This window comes from Malania oleifera, chromosome 11 (genome assembly GCF_029873635.1).
Source record: "Malania oleifera isolate guangnan ecotype guangnan chromosome 11, ASM2987363v1, whole genome shotgun sequence".
In the NCBI taxonomy this organism is placed as follows: Eukaryota; Viridiplantae; Streptophyta; class Magnoliopsida; order Santalales; family Ximeniaceae; genus Malania; species Malania oleifera.
The window spans coordinates 15,952,248-15,968,214 of NC_080427.1; the positions used below are offsets into that span (position 1 = coordinate 15,952,248).

Consider the following 15,967-nt stretch of genomic DNA (forward strand, 5'->3'; position numbering starts at 1 on the left):
CCATCTGGGAGATATCTTCTAAAATCGTTGCTGAATCATCAAACTGCGGTTCTTACACTGAGTTTTCTCAATCACTTAACGAACCTTTGGTGATCTTTATACTTGAGCTTCATACTTTCTTTATTATTATTTGATTAAAGTATAATCTGTGCTCTAATTTGTACAACTCTACTCTGTTTTGAGAGTTTCTTTGTACTCAGATTATAGTAGCCTTCTCATTGTATTATTGATAGTTCAAAGCTGATTTGGATCATTGTACCAAGCGGGGATTGATTGCTTAGAGAGGTTTCTCTTCCTGAAAAAGAGGGAATATTGTAAAAGTCTTGCTGCAACCAGAAAGGAACATACTTAGTGGAATCCTTTGGTGGAATTGACCAAAGACGAAGACGTAGGCTGAGTCGTGTCAAAGGACCTGATAAACTGGAGAACCCTTCTACGAACCGTCGGTAGTATCCTACAAGACCTAGAAAACTTCTGACCTCCTATACATTCTTCGACCTTGCCTAGTCCATTACCGCTTTTATTTTACTCGAATCCACTGATACTCCTTCTTTGGACACTACATGCCCTAGAAACGCAATTTGTTTCAGCCAGAACTCTCGTTTCTTGGAATACACTAGGATGTCATCTATAAATACCACGACGAACTAGTTTAGGTATTCATGAAAAACCTGGTTCATCAAATCCATAAATATCTCAGATGCATTTGTCAAACTAAAAGGTATAACCACAAATTCGTAATGGTCATACCAGGTTTGACAAGCTGTCTTCAGAACGTCCTCCGCTTTCACCTTCAAGTGGTGATACCCAGATTGTAGATCAATCTTAGAGAAGATCTGCGTGCCCTATAGCTGGTCAAATAGATCATCAATCCTGGGTAGCGAGTAATTATTCTTTATCGTCACCTTGTTAAGCTCTCTGTAGTTGATGCACATCCTCATTGACCCATCCTTCTTCTTTACAAATAACACCGGTGCTCCCCAGGGCAAAACACTCTGTCGAATGTACCCCTTATCTAGTAGCTCCTGAAGCTGCTCCTTCAACACTCTTAATTCTACTAGAGCCATGTGATATGGAGCTTTCAATATCGGCGTCGTACCTGGAACCAACTCTATAACAAAATCCACCTCACGATGTGGAGGTAATCCCGACAAGTCCTCTGGAAACACGTCTGGGAACTCGCACTCTACAGGAATCCCCTCCAGTTTACGTTCTTCTTCCAACGTGTCATTCACAAACACCAGATACCTTTGGCATCCCTCTAGGAGTAACCTCCTAACTTGCATAACTGAAAGGATCTGTGGTGTTGAACGCACACACGATGTTAAAAACTTGAAATCTTGTTTCCCTAGTGGTCTAAACACCATCTCCCTCCTATGGCAATCGATACTAGCATAATTGGCAGATAACCAGTCCATCCCAAGGATGATATCAAAGCCATCCATGTCAAATACGATAAGACTGACTAGTAGTACCCTCTCCGTCCACACAGTTTAATGAATCCCCAGTAGATAAAGGAATGCGTTGCCCCTGAATCGAATAATATAATAGCTTTATTGGAAAACATGTAAATGATACCTATGACTACATCACCAGCATTCTCTGTGTCGCCTGGAGTTAGGGAATACACCCTTGCCTAGGTTGTACCCCTCTATTGACCACCACGTTGCACCTGCGTACCTCCTATGTATGGTTGTGGTGAGGCTCCATCGTTCCTCAGCATGCGACAATCTCTTATCTGATGTCCCATCTTACCACACCAAAAGCAAGCCCTTGTACTCTGCCTACACTCTTCAGAATGCCTAATACCACACATAGGACAAACATGAGAGGATGAGATACTCTGAGATGTACCACCGCTGCCTTTCTTCCAGGTGCCCTGTCTCGCGTTAGAGTAAGAACTGGGAGGCGCTGGCCTCTTCTTCGAAACTTGCACCTCTGCATCCTCCTGCAAGATCTCCTCTACTACACTAGGCTTTTCTACTAGAGTAGCAAAGTCCTGTAACTGCAAGATCGTTGTTTGCTTTCGAATTTTTTTCTTCAGGCCCCTCTAAAACTTCTAGGCCTTCATTGCCTTATTCGGTATCATGAATGGGGCAAATCAGGATAACTTATGGAATCTAGCGGTATACTGTTGAATTGTCAGCTGCCCCTATGTCAGACTCATAAATTTCTCCATCTTCGTGTTTCTGACCGTGGCCGGAAAGTACCGTTTAAAGAATATCTCTCTGAAATGGGCCTATGCCATCGCTACTGGTATCGGTTGATGCTTTTCCAGCATCTTTTCTAACACCCACCAGATCGCCACCCCCGATAACTTGAACGTTGCAAAGGTTACCCGCTGCTTCTCTATGCACTTCAGAACATCCAAGATCTTCTCGATCTCCTGGATCCAATTCTCAACTCAAATTGGGTCTACACTCCCTAAAAGACAGGAGGCTTCAGCAGGGTGAACTGATTGATGGAGCATCCCATCTCAACTGTGGGATGGTCCTGCCCCCTATTCGTTTGCACTATCTCAGCCATAAGCTACTGTGCTAAATCCCATAGTACACTCGTGGAGTCACTGCCAACCTCATGGCCAGCTTGCTCACTGCTACCGCCTCCTACGTTGGCAGTATTATCCCTAGACTCCATCCTGAAGAAGTAATTGAGAAAATCGATTAGAAGCTTAATAACCTAAGTATCATCTAGTACTACAATACTATAGACTCATTTCCCTAAATCCGCATTCCTAATACTGACATACTCCAATAATTTAACATTCTCTTTCTAACTCAAGTGTTGCCCCTCCACTCAAAAACAAAATCATCGATGGATTGCCGTGATTTTTTGAACCTTTTGATTGATTCAAAAAAACACAGAAGTTTGTCAATGAATTTCTGTCTCCAGGTATACAAAGCTAAACTCAAGATCTTATTCCCATCCTAAACTTTGGTATATTCTAATCTATAGAACCTAGCAACCTAAGCTCTGAATATTTCCCTAACCAGGTAGTGTGAATCATATCACACTTCCGGCTGGCTAAGGCTCTGATACCAATTGTAATGTCCCGACCCTTTATATAGCCTTGGAGTGCTACTACACCTGTATAATACACTTGTTTTTTCTAATCATACATATACAACCCTCCCCTAAAGGGACAAATGGGTGTTTCATATTGAATTGTAATCTTATGCATAACGAAAATTATAAACATTCATACTGAATCTAATAGACAAACCAGAGTTTCTAATTGTATCCTTACATGCATACAATCGTACTTAAAACATAACTTGTTCTTACAATCCCCAAAAAGACGCTCTAAACTAAGTCTTTTACATGTACAAAACACTTATGTAAACTACACACAAGACTACGCTCCAAGTCCCTTTAAAAACTAAGACTTGTGCCCTGCAGGACTTGAAACAAATTTTGTATGTTAGGGTGAGACACTTCTCAGTAAGGTGGAAGATATTACATTAGTGTGTGACAACATGTGTTTAAACCAGTAGAAAGCAGTTACATACTTAAAGCATTCTCAATACTGTAATATAGGAGATGTATATAGATATAATTCCTGCAGTAGATAGTTTAGAATTATAACAAGCGAGAGTTCCCGAGGTTATGGTAGGGTACATGCATACATTGTATAATCCCTCTATCCGGTACTCAAACCTGTGACTTTGCCCTTTTAGTTTTTAAATCATGTATATGCATATTTAGAACACCGTCCAAATTTGAAATTTCATAACTAATGCCAACACTAACCTTTGGCGCAGGTTGTGTGATCATAAATCCCTGAACAAGCCTTACCTCGCACAGGCACTGTCAGTCATTATGGTTACTATAGTCCGACGGAATCCACCTGGTCCATTAATCCACTAGTGGCCACACCTACCCAGCCGACTATCTTGATACCCACACTGAAAAATCATATGTGTGGTTGCACTGTATCTAGATTATAGCAATGGTACCGCGCTCACATATATAAAACTTTTTAAGGCTTTCAGATATTCAAGCTTTTTAAGGCTTTCATAGTAACAAGCTGCGGTCCCAATATCATATATACACTTGTTTCTAATTCATAAATCACTTGTACAGTTCTAGTATTTTCACAAACTCATTCATTCATATTGTGGTGTAAACCAACACACACACACACACTCCCGGCTTAACCTTTTTCACATACAAAGCTCGGTATATAATCGACACCTGTTTTTCATATTTTTAGATAGAAAAAATGGAACTTTAGTTCCCATAGTTCATATACATATTTAACTAGATTCACGTATTCCATTTCATATCATATGTCACACTCATTTGGTAAAAAATTCGCTATATATAGTATATAACTCGAAAAGTAACATTTAAATGAAAACAAGGGGTTCAAGCATCTCTTATGTTAAGTTTAATGCAAATAAAGAAGTTTTGAAAAGTTTAGAGATCATACGCCAAAACCCTCATTTTTACCAAAATCGTAAAATCGACATTTTTACCTGGTGAAATTTTACAAATAAGCAGACAATACGTGCTTATAAACATAAGCTAACTTTTTAGTGGTTTAATTTTCTAAAATGACTAATGTAAACAAATTCCCTTACCTTTCTCCGAACACTGAAACACGAACTACACTGCTCCAAAACAACGAACCGAGTTCTCATAACCTAAAAACCAAAGAACAATACTTGAACACAATTCTATTTACTACAAATCTACCGAACCAAAAACGAACTTAGACCCTTTCCTCGATTTCGGGATAAAATCCACGATTCCTCAAAATGAAGATCCGATCTACTACAATTGTAGAGGTTTTCCCCTTGATCCACATGGTAACCTCTGATCGTCGAAATGGGTGACAAATGACGAAAGATTGAAAAGAGAGAGAGAGAGAGAGAGAGAGAGAGAGAGAGAGAGAGAGTTCTGAGTTTCTTAACCCCTAAGCAATGAAAAATGATATTTATAGACCCCTTGACCCGATCAAATTCGTTGACGAGTTGTGCCTTTGTCATTGAACCATAGAAGGCTCTTCGTTGACGAACCTCTTCATTCGTCGACGAACCCTAGTCTGATATTTTTTTCCTGTTGATCAGGATCTCTTCATCACCAAGGCTTTGAATTTCGGCGACAAAGCACAGGAGGGCCTTCGTCGACAAGAACCTTGGCTTTGTTGACAAAGCCTGCTAAAATTACCTTTTTACCCTTTTCTTATTTTACTGTTTCGGGTCTCTACAAAATATGTAAAATAGACTAAAAGCAAATTTATAAAAGCAAAAATGATTCCAAATTTATAAAAAAAAAATCGAATTGAAAGTGCACTTGGTTAAAAATGTGCATCGAGCTAGGTGCCACTTTCAAAGGGTTTAAAGGTCGTTTTCAATATTTTAAAGGGTCATTTTGACATAAAGTATACTTCAGGAGGTAAAATTACCATTATGATATTGTAATTAGGGAAAAAAAACACTGGCTTCTTCTAAGATTTAGCAAAAAGGTAAGTACTTCTCCAAAATATTTTAAAATCCTAAGAATCTCCCTTGAAACCCATAAACCTCCTCGGAAATTTGATATTTGTGATCCTATACCCATATATGGGGTTGTTTTTTTTAACAAATGTGAGAGAAAATCTATGTCTTTTTCGTAAACAAAAGAGAGATCCACAAAGTTTTTGAAATCTTAGAGGTCACATCTTTTTCCCAAATTTTAAGGGGTCTCATAGATTTTTGAAAGGTTCTAGAGGAAAGGACCCATCATTTTTCAAATTTCAAGGGAGGCCAAGATATTTTACCCTATAATTAGATGTGAAGTGAGACCAATATCATTTTTATGAATTTTGGAACATTCACGGAAAGTTTGTTTTTAATTGCTAAAAATAACCAAGTTTCTACTTATGTCATTTCAATGTCATTTCTATTTTCTATATTTTTTTGTGCATGGTGAAGAAATAAATTTTGATAATAACGCTTTTTTTTTATATATATATATATATATTGTTAGTTTTTAGTTTTTAGTTTTTGTTGTCGATTTTAATTCAAAAAAGAAAAGAAAAATATTTTAAAATTGTATTTTATGATTTTTAGTTATTTTGACAACCTACTATTAGAATGCTTTAATATCTAGGATTAAAATTTTCAAATTAGACCATTCACTTTATAATAAATTTTAATTAAAATAAAAATAAAATGATCATAGAATGAATTAAAAATATAATTAAAATAAAGTATCCATAAATTTTCCAAAAATATGAAAAAATAATGGAAGTCATTTAAAAATATTTTGTTAATTTTCAGTTGTCATGTATAATAAGATGTTCTCATAAAAAAGTAAATTTTGAAATATAATAATTGTGTGAAATAATTATATAATTTTTATTATATATATATATATTGAATTAAAAACAAAACAAAATAAAAATAACAAATCAAGATTTTTTTAAACAAATAAATAATAAATAATATATTTATTATAATGTCCCTCAATATATACATTTATTACTCTCATTTCTTATGCATCTTAGGCTATTATTAGGTCTTTAAAAGAGAAGCATTCATTAAATTCATGGATACATATACAAATTAATTTCCTTTTTTTTTTTTTTTTTTATAGAAAAAAGCATCCTAAATAGTTTAATTTAATTTAATATCCTTAATTAAAATTCTCATGCATTTTAATGCACATGTTATTAATTTTAATAATGATATTACTTGCATTCCTAACAACATTCCTCTCAATTTTAGTCCTAAATTTGGCACAACACTATTTTGGATCTCAAAAGAGCATCAAGTTAGATTTGTGATACATTATTTATAAAGTTTTTGAAAAGACTAATAATTTTTTATAGATATTTATTTAAATATAGATTAATCAAATTGAATGAGTAAATCCAATAATAAAAAAACTTAAGCTTTTAATTTATTTTTTACTATATTTTAAATCATAAATAACTAAACATATATTATTCTATATTTAATAAATTAAATAGTTAAATATCTTATGCATTGCATGAGTCTTAATTGTAAATTTGTATTTTGTTATTATTTGATTTAACAAAAGAAGGAAAAGGGGAGCGAAGTTTGACAAAAGGATCCGACCTGCCGGATTCGAACCAGCGACCTAAGGACTATCTGCCTTGGACTTCCCAACTACAGTCCTCCGCTCTACCAACTGAGCTAAGGTCGGTTGATGCCATCGCTGGATTGCGGACCTTTCTTGACTCCATAATTTTTTCAGACCTAACCTGCCAAATAGAAAATCAGTCACTATAATTGTTTCCCAAATGACATGGAAGTCGAGGAGGGAGCATTGGATGATTTTAGTCAAACATATTTTACCATAATCAAACCAATATTTCCTCAGTTCTCTTGAAAATTTGATGGACTTTTCTTCCCAATAATCAAATATTACATTCACTCATTTGCACATGAGATGCTTAATCTTTCTTATAAACTCTAAAATAAATACTTGTATTTTATTAGTTCACACAAACTTTGTATGTACCATTATGTGATTGGATTTAATTTTATTGATTAGTCTTGGGCTTGTTTTTTGTTACAAGAAGAAATTGATTAGACAGTATTTTAAGAAATATTCAAATCCTCGCAAATACAAATATAACGATATTTATTTAGTGGCGAACAATACAAAAGAGATCATGTTATACTCTTATTATACTTCTATACATTTCAGCTCGCTTACTTAGACACTGCAGGACTATCAGAAAGTATTGTCTGATGATTTTATTTAGTCATCCATTTTAGGCGCCTTTGTAAGCTCTTGAGCTAAAAATCTACAACATTTTGCATCATTACAGTCACTCCTTTGGGATTATTAGTGATTTTTTTTTTGGCATAATTACTTATTTTCTCCACAATAATTTATAATTGTAAAAGAATTAATCAAATAAAGTATGAAAGGATCCTACTTGTCTTTTCATTATCTTTATATGAACTGAATCCAACAATCTTGACATGACATGGCTATACAGGTGGGGGCAAGTAGTCACCTCACATGCAACATTTAGATAGAAACCCCTTCAATTATGAAGTGATTAGAGAGTGATGCATATATATATAGTTCCATCATGCATCCACAATAATTGTCAATTAAATCAGTGATTAATCATAACCATATTTAATATTGTTTCACATTCATTGCATACACTTTTTTTTTTATCTGAAAGTTATAATTATATAAGATCAAAATAGATATGTACAAGCTATACGGGCGAGGAGAGAGGATCATTTAGTTTCATCCAATCAAAGTACTAACACACTTGTTATATGAGAAAATGTGCAAAATTTATGTTCATGAAAAGAAGTTTTATTTTAATTTTTAATTTTTTAAAATTTACAAAATATTTTATAGTTTTTGAACAATTTTGAAAAAAAAAAATTTAATTGACTTTTCAAATTTTTATTTTTTTTTTCAAATAATTTTTTTTATAAAAAAGTGAATTTTTAGTACTTTTATAAAAAAAAAACTAAAAATTAAAAACATTTTTGTTTAACAATTGAATAAATTGTCAAATTTTAATGTGATATTACACACACACACACATGCATGCATGTGTGTGTGTGTGTGTGTATTTTTAAAATTTTGAAAATTAGTTAATGTCAAAATTCATGTCTTGAAAAATAAGACAAGCAAATATTAAATTTATATTGAACAAAAGAATGAGTACAATCTCTATGTATTTTACAATAAAGTAAATGCCCTCTATTTCTATCTTCTTGAAATTGGAGCTATTTATTCAAGTCTCACAGTGCATGTTCCTAAAGGCAAAATTGGATTTGTTGAAGGATCTTTGACAAGTTGCAAATGTTGGATTTGCTTGATCTTTGATTAATTTGATAAGATTTATTGATTTGATGAAGGGAATGATGGATCTTTTGAAAGATTACTTGACGATCTACAAAAGGTAAATTTGTTTAATCTTTAGTTTGTTTGATGAGATTTGCCAATTTGGATTTACTGAATGAGTTGATGTTGGGTTTGTTGGACAATCAATTTAATGATCTACAAAAGTCGGGTTTGCTGGATTTTAGATCAATTGAACAAGATCTATTGATTTGATGAAGTAGACAATTTCCTGGAAGATGAATTCAGACCCAATCTTTCTTAGTGTGAGCTTAATCATGAGCAATGGATGTTTTGAAGAAAACTCGGTCTCCCAATATTGGTTAGAATTTTGAATATTCTTCAATTGCTAAGGAGCCATTTGGTATCATTGTAAAAACCTAGAGAAACAAAAACTAGAAATGAAAACCAAAAACTAGAAATAGAAATTAAAACTAGAAATTAGCAACCTCTTTGGTTAATATTTATAAAACCAATACAGATTAAAAACTTAATTAAAAATGCTCATTTTCATATTTAAATCAAATTATATTATAAAAATATGATTAAAATAATAAAATTACAAATAATACATACTAACAAATTTTTATAATAAAAATAAAATTTATTATAGGTATTTAACTTTAATTGCTCTACTTTAATTTTATTAGACATGACAATTGAAAAATAGTAAAAGTATTTTGTGTAGACATTTGAATTTTTCTGGAGCTCACATAACAAAATTTAGCAAGATTTAATTTCATAAAATGGAAAAAAAAAATATAGGGAACTGAGCTTTACATGAAAATAAAAAAAAAAAAAAAGAAAAGGAAAAAATAAAAGTGGGGTGGGGGGGGGGGGGAGCGGTCCAAGTTCTTCAATTCTTCATGCTAACACTTACACACACTATCACGCCCCGAAATTTCTACCATTTTTTTTTTTCTTTTCAACCTTTGATACCATAACTTTATAACCCAAAAATACATATATGCGGCGAAATCATAAACATCAAGCCGGAAAGCAATACCAGAGTTCTAGTACCATCAAATATACATAAATTCACTCTCCAAAATATTACTACAAACTCAAGTGTACAGAACATCTCTACATGCAAAAATATTTCTCTCACTAGTACTTCTTTCAACACACTCTCTATGCCCTGCCCTAGATCTCTAAGTTTAATCCTCTTGAGGTCCTGAAATAAGGGAATTAATAGCGAGGTGAGACACCTCTCAGTAAGACAAGATAAGTTATTATCAGTATGTGACAACATGAGTTTTAATATAATAAAACACATTTATTTAATCATCAATTCAACTGAGAAAATGTATAAAAATGTACTCCAGCATATATATATATATATATATATATATATATATATATATATATATTGATAAAAACAGTCATTTCTCAAAAATTTTTAAGTTCAGTAAAATGTCTCCATGTAAATGAAATAACATATACTCCATCAAGAATCTCCTCCATAGGGTTTCATTGGCTAACGTCATGCTTCCCTCCATGATAGGGTTGTGTGGCTCGAAGGTTGAGCTTAACTGAGGCTGGCCATCACTAGGTTAAGTCAACTTCGTATATGTCTGTAGTACGATTGGCTACCACAACTGGTCCAGACCCAGGGCAGTCAACATCTCTCCGCAGGCCCAATCGACTATCAATCACCTACACTACCATCCCAGGTCAGTGTGGTTGCACTCACTCCTTTAATATTGTAGCTACGGTACCGTGCTTTTCACATCAATCGTCTACTACGGTTCTTAGTTCATATATATTGCCATTTACATAGTGTTATATAATATCAATATAACGAACTCCTTATATCCTGCCAACGTTATATTGGTATATATATAACGAAGAATATAACGAACTTCTCATATCCTGCCAATGTTATATTGCGGTTTCCATAAAATTCATAAATATACAATATAACAAACTCCTTATATCCTGTCAACGTTATATTGCAGTTTCCATAATATTCATAAAATTAGACAATATAACAAACTCCTCATATCCCGCTAACATTATATTGAGGTTTTCATAACAACAGTATCAAAATCTCATTTTTCATAAATTAGTAAACAGCCAGTTAAATCACATCTTGTATAAAACCATCGTTTTTAGTTCCAGTATAAATCAGCAACCAATAAAACACATCTCAGTATAAAACCATCATTCTCAGTTTCAATATAAATCAACAATCAGTTAAAACACACTTCGGTATAAAATCATCATTCTAAGTTACAGTATAAATCACATATCATACTTGGTATTATCTCCATCATATCGTAACTGATAAAATCATCGTATTTATCCAATCCATAAAAACATCATCCTCATGCCACACAATTCTTGTCTGATAAATTATAATATAATATCCACCTAGGAAAATATAGGTTTTGCTAAAATATCATTTCCCACATGCATAGATAATCAGAAAAAACATTTATATAATATTTCCAAAAATTCCTAATATAATCTGTCACGCCCCGAACCCCAAAATGGGACCCAAGGGTGAAAATATGATCTAACATGTCCTTGTATTTGATAAAACATCCAAAGATACAGTATAATGGATGGGGGTACGACCCCGTGGGGTTCCCAGGCACCCTAAACACATCCAATCACAAACATTTACGTAGCGGAAAAAGGTCATTCTATAACAACATATACAGTACCATACCAGATTCTATACAAGAGCAGAACATGACTTTATCAAAACGTACAAACGGGTGCCCAAATACATCTCAAAATGACAACCCACCAAAAATACAGTCCTAATACTTACCCAAGTGCTAAATGCAGTATACTGGCCACTACACTCCCTACACCAGGACGCTAGTTCTGGTTACTCTAAGGACCTGTAAAAATGTACGTACAGCAGGGGTGAGACACCTCTCAGTAAGGAAGAACACATGTTATATCGGTATGTGGCATTTGAGTGTTATCATGATACAACATACATGCAGTTAAATGCAATCCAGTAATAGTTTCCATAGTGCTTACATGCACATATACACATACACATGATCACCAATCTCGATGTCGTCACACCCATTGGTCTGAAGCCGGCCCGCGACATATGGTGTTGGCTGGTAGCCAACCTGCGAACATGGCGCCACTGGCACATGGCTAGTCCTCGACTACTATGGCATCGTACCAGCACTAACTGGTGGATCCACACCCTTCAACCTGATCTGCCAGAATAGGCTCATGCCCTCGGATATAGAGCCGGACATTCTTGCCCACATGGAAGGTGATACACACGCCCTCGGATATAGAGCCGGAGACTCTTGCCCACATGGCAGGCGATACACATGCCCTCGGATATACAGCCGGACACTCTCAATACCTCGAATAATTTCGGAACCGCGTTCCTACTAGCATTTTAACATATCACATACCCATACATGCTCATATAACCAAACAAACCACACCCATTTGGTAATCTAAATTATGGTTTTCCAAAAAAATATAATTTAAAAAAATCAAGGCACGACCATCCCAATATCACAGTATAAATCACACATATACTCGGTTTTCAACAAAACCAAGGATGTAGCCCGTCGCCCCCTTTTTCCAAAACTGTAATAATGAAAAACCCATAGTTTTCCCCGTTAGATCCTCCCAAATGAGTAGCTAAAACACACACAGGACCATGAACCATAGTTCCACCGAGTCCGATTTCAAAAATAACCAATATAAACATAGTTCCCTTTACCTTTTCCCCGAATAACAAATCTCGAACTCCAAGGTCCCTAAATAGCGAATAGAGTTCCAAAACCTACAAATCACAGTACAGAATATACTCAAAATATAGTTACCTACAAAACTACCGGATCAGAATTGAAAACTGAGCCTTACCTCGATTTTTTGCCAAAACCCAAAAATCTCCGAAACGAGATTTTGATCCATAGAAGTTGTAGAGAATCCTTCCACGATCCTTGTGGTAACTTCAGATTTCCTATTCCAGCAACGATTGGCGAAGAAATCTAGAGAGAAGGAGAGTAGGGAGAGTTCTAGAGAGAGAGAGAGAGAGAGCTAAGATTAAAATTTCTTAGTGAGGAAGTAAAGGAAAATGATATTTATAGCCCTTTCACCCAGGAAACTTTGTCGACGAAATAGTGCCTTCGTCGACGAATCTTCCACTGACTTCGTCGACGAATCAGTGGCCTCGTCGATGAATCCTGGTATTCTCGATTTCTGAAACTCCTCGACTTCTCCTTGTTGATGAGTCTCTAAATTTCTTCGACGAGAAGAACAAAGGCTTCGTCAACAAAATATGCCAAATTCCCAATTTGTCCCTCTTTTATTTATTTAAACTCATTTATCATGGTTTGGGTTCTTACAATCTCCCCTCTTTATAAAAATTTCATCCTCGAAATTGGCCATCTCTCATTCATAAAGTCATATCGAAAATACACATATACAAACTACCAATAAGAAACTGGCGACTACTATAGCACAGTCCCATAATACACATACACCTACATACCCTCTCTTATGGCAGAGGAATACCGTGGTTACATATACATCAGTCTCAGGAGTTCACAGTACACACACACTCCCGACGACTAACCATCTATCCCAACCCACAGTAGGATCATGTACAAGTGCTCAAAACAACTGTGGATACTTCCGGCATATTTTCGTTTCCAGTTCCCAAGAAACTTCCTCAAACTCATGGTTTCGCCACAATACCTTGACTAACGGTATCCCTTTGGTACGAAGCTTCTAAACTTTACGGTCCAGAACCTGAACATGTATCTTCTCATATGCTAAAGTATCCCCAATTTCTAACTCATCGTAGCTGATAACATGTGAAGGATCCAACACATACCTCCTCAACATGGATACGTGAAGCACATCATGGACCCTCGAAAGTGTTAGAGGTAATGCAACTCTGTAGGCTACCGGACCCACTCACTCAAGTACCTCGAATGGTCCGATATACCTTGAGCTCAGCTTGCCCTTCCTCCCAAATCTCATCACTCCTTTTATCGAAGTGATAGGCAGAAATACCTTACCTCCCACCTCGAACTCACGGTGGCGAACATCTGCATAACTCTTGATACGGAACCCTAAGAATAAACGTTCAGAGACCCCAAATCAGATTTATCAAAACCCCAAACCCAAAATAAGATTCGACATGGTATAGGATCCTTGACCTATTGCTTGACGTGAAGCACAAACCAAGAATATCAAATTAATGGATGAACGCCACAAAGGTAGCACCTTTGATAAGTTCAGTGAAAGTTCAATGAAGAACTTGAAGAGAAATAAACCTCATTTGTAATTGTATTCAGTAAAAATAATCATCCTTTAATACAATAGAGAGTTGACTACTTATAGAAAATAAAAGAAACCTATGACATCAGTTCGGCCAATAAAAATAAGCTATGACATCAATCTGGCCAATAAAATAATCCCACATAACCTTAAGCATGCCATGTCATTTAATGAAATATGTGCAAGTCACATGACATGTGTCATTTAATGAAACTTGTGCAAGTCACATGCCATATGTCATGTCATTTAATGAAACATGTGCGAGTCACATGTCATGCTTAATCCATAAAAATTCCCCAAACAGCCCTTATTGACTTAACGTTCCAGCTTCACACGCCTTTAGACAATTTAGTATCTTAGGCTCTTCAAGAAAGTCTTTTTCTTTAGTGTCCATGGCCCTCATTGATTCTTGCTCAAACAACTTCTTGATTAGTCCTTGCATAGCCTCCTTGACCTTCTTGGCTCTAGCTTTTGTGATGGGTTCGCTTGGCACGTGCAGATCATCGTGTGCAATCGGAGCTTGTGGGTTCATATCAACTCTTCTGTCGACTTTGAGCTGATCTAATCCTCTCCCGGATTAAACCCACATTCTCAGATGTCTGCTGCACAAATTTAGGTCCTAACACCTGACGTTCACCAACCTCATCCCAACACAAAAGAGATCGACACCTTTGACCATACAAAGGTTCGATCGGTGCCATCCCGATACTAGACTGGAAGCTGTTATTATAAGCAAACTCTACAAGTGGCATAAACTATATCCAGCTACAACCAAAGTCCGACACACACACTCGCAACATGTCTTCCAATATCTATATTGTCCTCTCCAATCGTCCATCGGTCTTTGGGTGGAACGCTGTACTGAAAGTAAGTTTCATCCCCAGTGCCTCCTGTAAACTCGTCCAGAATCGAGAAGTAAACCTCAAATCTTGATTTGACACAATGGACACCGGTACCCCGTGCATTCTCACAATCTTTTGCACATACAAATCTGCTAACCTACTCAAAGGATAGCCAACTTTCATTGGTATGAAATGAGTAGATTTAGTCAATCTATCCAAGATGACCCAAATAGCATTCTGCTCGTGAAGCGCTGGTGGCAAACCGGTCATAAAATTCATGGAAATATGCTCCCATTTCCACACCGGAATAGGCAAAGGTTGCAATGGCCCTGCCGGCCTCTGATGTTCAGCTTTCACCTACTGACACGTCAGACACTGCTCCACAAACTGAGCAATCTGCCTCTTCATACCAGACCACCAGAATGTCTCGTGCAAGTCTCGGTTCATCTTTGTACTACCAAGATGTATCGTATACATAGAACGATGTACCTCCTCTAGAATCATCTTTCTAATCTCATCATCGTTCGGAACACACAGTTTGGTCCCAAACCTCAGCACACCTCCCTCAGATATGTTAAACTCCGTAGCCATTCCCTATTGTACCTTTTCCACAACCTCTGCCAACTTTGCATCACTAGCCTGTGCTACTTTTATACGCTCAAATAAGGTCGGTTGGACCACCAAACTAGCAAGATAAGCTTGATGATCACCCACCACCAACTCTATACCTGAGATTTCCAAATCTCGTATGATGTGACACTAAGTTACAACCGCAGATACAGCTGTAGGCCCTGACTTCCGACTCAACGCATCAACCACCACATTAGCCTTCCCCGGGTGATAACTGATCGTGCAATTGTAGTCCTTAATCAATTCTAGCCACCACCTCTGCCTCATGTTCAACTCCTTCTGTGTGAAGAAATACCTGAGGCTCTTATGGTTAGTGAAGATCTCACACTGCACTCTATACAGATAGTGTCGCCAGATCTTCAGTACATATACAACAGCAGCCA

The 15,967-nt window shown here is 35.9% G+C and overlaps 1 non-coding gene across 1 annotated transcript; it reads right to left on the minus strand.

Moving 5' to 3' along the window:
• Positions 1 to 7,061: 7,061 nt before the first annotated feature.
• On the minus strand, positions 7,062 to 7,155 carry TRNAY-GUA (transfer RNA tyrosine (anticodon GUA)). The gene is made up of 2 exons: positions 7,119 to 7,155; positions 7,062 to 7,097 (listed from the first exon to the last, which is right to left on the minus strand). It is a non-coding gene; the product is annotated as a tRNA-Tyr (tRNA).
• Between the last annotated feature and the right edge of the window lie 8,812 nt (positions 7,156 to 15,967).